We start from the raw sequence: 7,321 nt of genomic DNA on the forward strand, positions 1-7,321 counted from the left end.
TAGGTTTGTCCTGGTTTTTCTTCCAAGGAGCAAGTGTTTTTTTATAATTTCATGAGAAACCTAGACAGAGTATTAAAAAACAGACACATCACTTTGCCCACAAAAGTCCATACAGTCAAAGATATGGTTTCTCCAGAAGTCATGTACACATGTGAGTTGGAGCACTGAAGAACTGATGCTTTCGAACTGTGGATCTTGAGAAGACTCTTGAGAGTCCCTTGGACAGCAAGGAGGTTGAACTAGTCGATCCTAAAAGAAATCAACCCTGAATATTCTTTGGAAGGACTGATGCTGAAGCTGAAGCTGCAATTCTTTGTCCACCTGATGGAAAGAGCTGACTCACTGGAAAAGACCCTGACGCCAGGAAAGACTGAGGGCAAAAGGAGAAGGGGACAACAGAAGGTGAGACGCTTCGATGGCTTCACCGACTCAATGCACAGGAATTTGAGCAGACTCTGGGAGATGGTGAAGGACAGGGAAGCCTGGCATGCTGCAGTCTGTGGGGTCACAAAGAGTCAGACATGACTTATCAACTGAACAGCAACGAGAAGAAAGAATCAGGAACCAAACAATTTTCAAAGAATGAATATCAATTCTTCACAGACTCTTTAAAAAAATAGAAGAGGAGGAAATACATCCTAAATCATTGTATGAAGCCATTATCGTGATGTCAAAACCAGAAAGAGACATCACAAGGAAAGAAAACTACAGATCAATGTGTCTTATCAATATACATGAAAAAATCCAAAATCCAAAATCAAAAAAATCAAAACTCCAAAACACAAAATATTTCAAATCAAATCCAGGAAAACAGAAAGAAAATATACAGCATGACCAAGGGGATTTATCCCTGGAATAAAAAGTTGATTTAACATTCAAAAGTCAATTAATTAATATAATACACATCATAGAATAACAAAAACCCGAACCACACAATCATCTTAATATATGCGGGAAATAAAGCACACGACAAATTCCAGCAAACACTTAACAAAAAAGCAATAGATGGAGACTTTTTCAAACTGACAAAGGTCATCTGTGAAAAACCCACAGCCAACGTTGTGCTTAATAGTAAAGTCCTGGATGCCTTTTCCAAAACAGCTCCCATACAAGAAGGTCTACCATCATTTTTACTCAGCATTGTACTAGAGATTCTAGCCTTGGCAATTAACAAAGAAGTAAATTAAAGACGATCTCTATTTGCAGCAGTTATGACCTTGCATTTTAAAATGCATGTAAAAATTGTTAGAACCTATGGGGCTTCCCCAGTGGCTGAGTAGTAAAGAATCTGTTTGCCAATGCAGGAGATACGGGGTCAGTCCCTGGGTCAGGAAGATCCCCGGGAGAAGGAAATGGCAACCCACTCCAGTATTCTTGCCTGGGAAACCTCCAGGACAGAGGCGCCATGGGGTCGCAAAGGGTCAGACATGATGTGCACACATACACACACACTAGAACACCAAGGTTATAGCATGTGAGACCAATATGTTAAAAAAAGCAGTTGTATTCCTCTGTACTTGCAATAAACAATCCAAAGTGAAATTAAGAAAACAAATCCATTTATAATAGCATCAAAAAGAATGAAATACTTGGGAATAAATTTACCAAGAAAAGTGCAAAACTCACTATCTGAAAACTACAAAGCACTGTTGAAAGAAATGAAGGCAGCTCTAAATAAGTTTTTAAAAATTCTGTGTCCAAGGATTGGAAGACTTAATGCTGTCAAGGTGGCTGTCCTCCCCAACCTGATCTGTGAGCCCAACACTGTGCGTGTGCTGAGTCTATTCAGTCGTGTCTGACTCTTTGGGACTGTATGGACCATAGCCCGCCAGGCTCCTCTGTCCATGGGATTCTCCAGGCAAGAATGTTGGAGTGGGTTGCCACGCCCTCCTCCAGGGGATCTTCCCGACCCAGGGACTGAACGTGCCTCTCTTATGTCTCCTGCGCTGGTAGGCAGGTTCTTTACCACCAGGGCCACCGGGGAAACCCATCCACACTCAATTCCCAGCTGACTTATTTGTAAAGATTGACAAGCTGGATCTAAAAATTCATATACAAGTCAAGGGACTCAAAGTCCAAAATAGCCAAAACAATCTTTAAAAAGAAGAATAGGAACTTCCCTGGTGGTCTAGTGGCTAAAATTCTGTGCTCCCAATGCAGGGGACCTGGGTTCGACCCCTGGTTGGGGAACTAGATCCCACACCCCCCATGCCACAGCTAAAGAGTTCGGAAGTGAAGTGAAAGTCACTCTGTCGTGTCCGATTCTTTGTGATCCCATAGACTACACAGTCCATGGAATTCTCCAGGCCGGAATACTGGAATGGGTAGCCGTTCCCTTCTCCAGTGGATCTTCCTGACCCAGGAATCAACCCGAGGTCTCCTGTATTGCAGGTGGATTCTTTAACAACTGAGCTATCAGGGAAGCTCAAGAGTTCGACGATGTGACTCAAGATTCTACTAAGACCCAGTGCAGCCAAATAAACAAATAAAAATAAAATAATAAAATAGAGAGGGCTCCAGGAAATTTTAAAATATATATATAAAAAAGTAGGGAGACCGCACTTTCTGATTTCCAAACTTATTGCAAAGCAGCGATAATGCTTGCATTGTGGTTATGGAATAAGGAGAGGTATTTAGATTAATGGAATTCAACTGCAAGTCCAAAAATAAACCAATGTGTTTCTGGGTAAACTGATTTTTGACGAGAGTGCCAAGGTCATCCCACAGAGAAAGAATAGTCTTTTCAACAAATGGTGTTAATACAACTGGATGGCCATGAGCAAAAGAGTGAACTTGGACTCTCACATCATACTCAGAAGTTAACTCAAAATGGGTCAAACACCTGAATGTAAGACCTAAAACTGTAGCATAGAAGAAAATGCAGGGCTAAAGCTTCCGGCCTTCACTTGGTAAATGAATTATTAGGTATGACCCCAAACGCAAGAGCCGTAAATGAAAAAATAGACATACCAGATTTCATTAAAATTCAAATCTTTTATGCTTCAAAGGACCCTACCAAAAGAGACAGTTCATGCAATGGGAAAAATATTTGCAAATTGTACACCTGGTAAGCACTTGAAAAAGCCAGAAGGTGGAAATAATCCAAATGGCTATCAATGAATACATGAGTAAACAAAATGTGGTGCAGCAGTACAATGGAGTACGATTTGACAACACGAAGAAAAGAAACGCTGATACACACTACATCATGGACGAACCTTGAAAACATTATGCTAAGGAAAAAAAGCAGTCACAAAAGGCCACATGTGATAGGAGTCCACAGTGCGAAATGTCCTCGATAGGAAAAGTCCATAGAGACCGGAACTGAATTAGTGATTGCTCAGGGCTCAGAGAGGGGAAGAAGGAGTGATGACGTGTGGGAGGATCACGGCCGAGAAACAAGGGCTGCTTTTTGAGACGACAGAAATTGATCACGGTGCTGCTTGCGCTTATCTATCAATATACTACAGGCCGCTGAATGTTTTAAATGGATAAGTCTAATGGTATGTAAATCACATCCCAATAAAGTTATTTTTAAAAAAAGAAGAAGGGCGTGATTAAATTGTGTGGAATGCTGCTGAGATGAAGATTAAAATAATGATGTTGGTCTTTGGATGTGACAACCTGGAGGTCCCTGGTGGAATAAAGAGGAGCAGAGAGGGGGGAAACCATCACATGTACCAATACATGCACAACGGGAGTTCCAAAATGAGAAGGAGAGAGAAAGAGACAGAAACATTTGAAAACCTAAGAGCCAAAAGCCTCCCAGATTGGATGAAAAGGATTTACATACACAGCCAAGAAGCTCATAAAAACCCAAGCAGATTACACTCAAAGAGATCCGTACCTGCACACATTAGCGTCAAATTGACAAAACTCAAAACCAGAAAGAACATATTGGAAGAAGCAAGAAAAAAAGTCTGTTTAAAATGTACAAGGGGACTTCAGTAAGATTAACCATTGACTTCATGGAAGCAAACAGAAGAACATCTGTAAAGCGCTGGGAGTGAAGACTATCGATAATAGTTTCGTATTCAGCAACATTATCTTTCAACTTAAAAAAATTAAGATGTTCCCAGAGAAACAAAGACTGAGAGGATATATGGACATCATATTTGCCATACAAGAAATGCGAATGAGAGTTCCTCAGATTGCAAAAGAGGAAAGCTAACCACATAGGTGAATGTGAACAATAGAAAGGTACTTTTGTTTGTGATCCCTTCCCCTTCCTATCTAATTTAAAACAAGTGCATAAAGCAGTCATTACAAATCTGTGTTGGTAGACACACAGTGTTCAGTTCGGTTGGCCGCTCAGCACCCAAAGGGGGTGTGCTGTTCTGTTTAGTGCAAAATAAAGCAGTAGCGGTGGAGGAGGCATTAGTCACTCCTAGGCTCTCTATGGCCCCACGGACTGTAGGCCACCAGGCTCCACTGTCCGTGGGATTCACCAGGCAAGAATACTGGAGCGGGTTGCTTTCCCTTCTCCAGGGCAATCTTGCCAACTCATGGATCAAACCCAGGTCTCTGTCATTGCAGACAGGTTCTTTACCAACTAAGCTACCGTAGTCTGAGCAGAAGAATGAGTAATGAAGATATTGAAGCTGGGGATGGGGACAGGGGGAAGCTACTAACAATGATGTTTTAACAACCCAATCAAAAAATGGGCCAAAGAACTTTACAGACATTTCTCTGAAGAAGACAGACAGATGGCTAACAAACACATGAAAAGATGCTCAACATCACTCATTATCAGAGAAACGCAAATCAAAACCACAATGAGGTGCCATCTCATGCTGGTCAGAATGGCTGCTATCTCAAAGTCTACAAACAATAAATGCTGGAGAGGGTGCAGAGAAAAGGGAACCCTCTTACACTTTCGGTGGTAATGCCAACTAGTACAGCCACTAGGAAGAACAGTGTGGAGATTCCTTAAAAAACTGGAAATAGAACTGCCTTATGACTCAGCAATCCCACTGCTAGGCATACACACCAAGGAAACCAGAACTGAAAGAAACACGTGTACCCCAATGTTCATCGCAGCACTGTTTACAATAGCCAGGACATGGAAGCAACCTAGATGTCCATTGGCAGACAAATGGATAAGAAAGTTGTGGTACATAAACACAATGGAATATTACTCAGCTGTTCTAAAAAGAAAGCATTTGAGTCAGTTCTAATGAGGTAGCTGAGACTGGAGCCTATTATACAGATTGAAGTAAGTCAGAAAGAAAAACACCAATACAGCACATTAATGCATATATATGGAATTTAGAAAGATGGTAACGATGACCCTACCTGCAAGACAGCAAAAGAGACACAGATATAAAGAACAGACTTTTGGACTCTGTGGGAGAAGGTAAAGATGGGATGATTTGAGAGAATAGCATTGAAACATGTATATTGAAAGTGAAAATTGAAAATGAAGTCGCTCAGTTGTGTCCGACTCTTTGTGACCCCATGGACTGTAGCCTGCTAGGTTCCTCTGTCCATGGGATTCTCCAGGCAAGAATACTGGAGTGGGTTGCCATTTCCTTCTCCAGGGGATCTTCCTGACACAGGGACCAAACCCGGGTCTCCCACACTGCAGGCAGACTCTTTACCGTCTGAGCCACCAGGGGCTCCTTATATATAACATGTATATTATTACCACATGTGAAATAGATGACCAGTCCAAGTTCTATGCATGAAACAGAGCACCCAAAGCCAGGGCACTGGGACAACCCAGAGGGAGGGGATGGGGAGGGAGGGAAGTGGGAGGGGTTTCAGGACACCCATGGTTGATGCATGTCAATCTATGGAAAAAACCGCTACAATATTGTAATTAGCCTCCAATCAAAATAACTAAATTAATGTTTTTTAAATGATGTTTTAAAAAGTCTACAGGAAGCTTTTCAAAATAGCCCAGGACACCAGAAAGATAATTTCTGTATGGAAACTTTACAGAAAGTTACAGTTTTGCATCCTGAAGGCACCTGTGGCTCCTGAGTAGGGCAGTTAAAGCTTACCGCAACCTAGAGGTCGTTTTTGCTCGAAGAAAGATAATTGTATCACTAGACCATGTCCTGTAACATTACACACAGTTCCTGGACTAAATGCAGCCCAACGAGTCTGCTGCAAGTTCTAAGAAACCAAACAAAGCCATAACCAAAGTGTAGGAACAAAACCAACATAAAACCGGTGAGTCCAGCACATACAGCCAGCACACAGCCCTGAATGCAGCCAAATCTTAAGTGAATGGAGAAGAAACACTTTCTGAGTACATGACATTTGCGAAGACACTCAGTGCTGGAGGAGAGAAGACAAAAAAGGGCAGAGAGAGAAAAGGAAGGATAAATTATATTTGCATTTGTGTAATCTTACAGCTATCCCACTGAAGAGCCAAAAAGGCATACAACATAGGCCACAAACACTAACAGCAAATGGCATACATAAATCTTACTTGTTTATACTAAATATCAGTCTATGAAAGGTTCCGACTAAAATGCAGGAATTAGGAGAAGGGACAAAAGGTAGGACTCTACTGTATTTGATCTACATGCATTTTAGATACTAAGACTCAAATAGCTCAAAAGTAAATGGATGAAAAAAGATATGCGTTACAAATAGTAACAGGGAACTGAAGTGGTTACTTTAATATCAGATAAAATGCACTTTAAGATAAATGTTACTAGAGAGATGACATTTTAAAAGGATAAAAGAGTCAATTCATCAAGAAGTGACAGTCATAAACATCTGTGCTGCTAACAACTAAGCCCCAAAGTACCTGAAGAAAAAACTCAGAGTTGAAGATAGGAATAGACAATTCAACAAGAGTAGTTGGAGACTTCAAAACTCCACTTTCAATAATGCGTGAAACAGCTGGAGAGGACAAGGAACTGGAAGACTTGAACAACACTGTCAACCAGCTAAACCCAACAGGGACTTACAGAGAATGTCCCTCAACAATGGCAGAATGCTTGTTCTTCTCAAGTGCTGCTGCTGAGTCGCTTCAGTCGTGTCCGACTCTGTGCGAGCCCATAGACAGCAGTCCACCAGGCTCCACCGTCCCTGGGATTTTCCAGGCAAGAACACTGGAGTGGGTTGCCATTTCCTTCTCCAATGCATGAAAGTGAAGTTGATCAGTCATGTCCGACTCTTCGCGACCCCGTGGACTGCAGCCCACCAGGCTCCTCCATCCATGGGATTTTCCAGGCAAGAGTACTGGAGTGGGGTGCCATTGCCTTCTCCACTTCTCAAGTGTACACAGAGCTTTTTCCAGGGAAGACTATACATTATGCCATAAAACAGGTGTCAGTAAGTTTTAAAAGATTTTAAAAGGACA

Source organism: Bison bison, unplaced genomic scaffold, assembly GCF_000754665.1.
Source record: "Bison bison bison isolate TAMUID 2011002044 unplaced genomic scaffold, Bison_UMD1.0 scf7180017864302, whole genome shotgun sequence".
Taxonomy (NCBI): domain Eukaryota; kingdom Metazoa; phylum Chordata; class Mammalia; order Artiodactyla; family Bovidae; genus Bison; species Bison bison.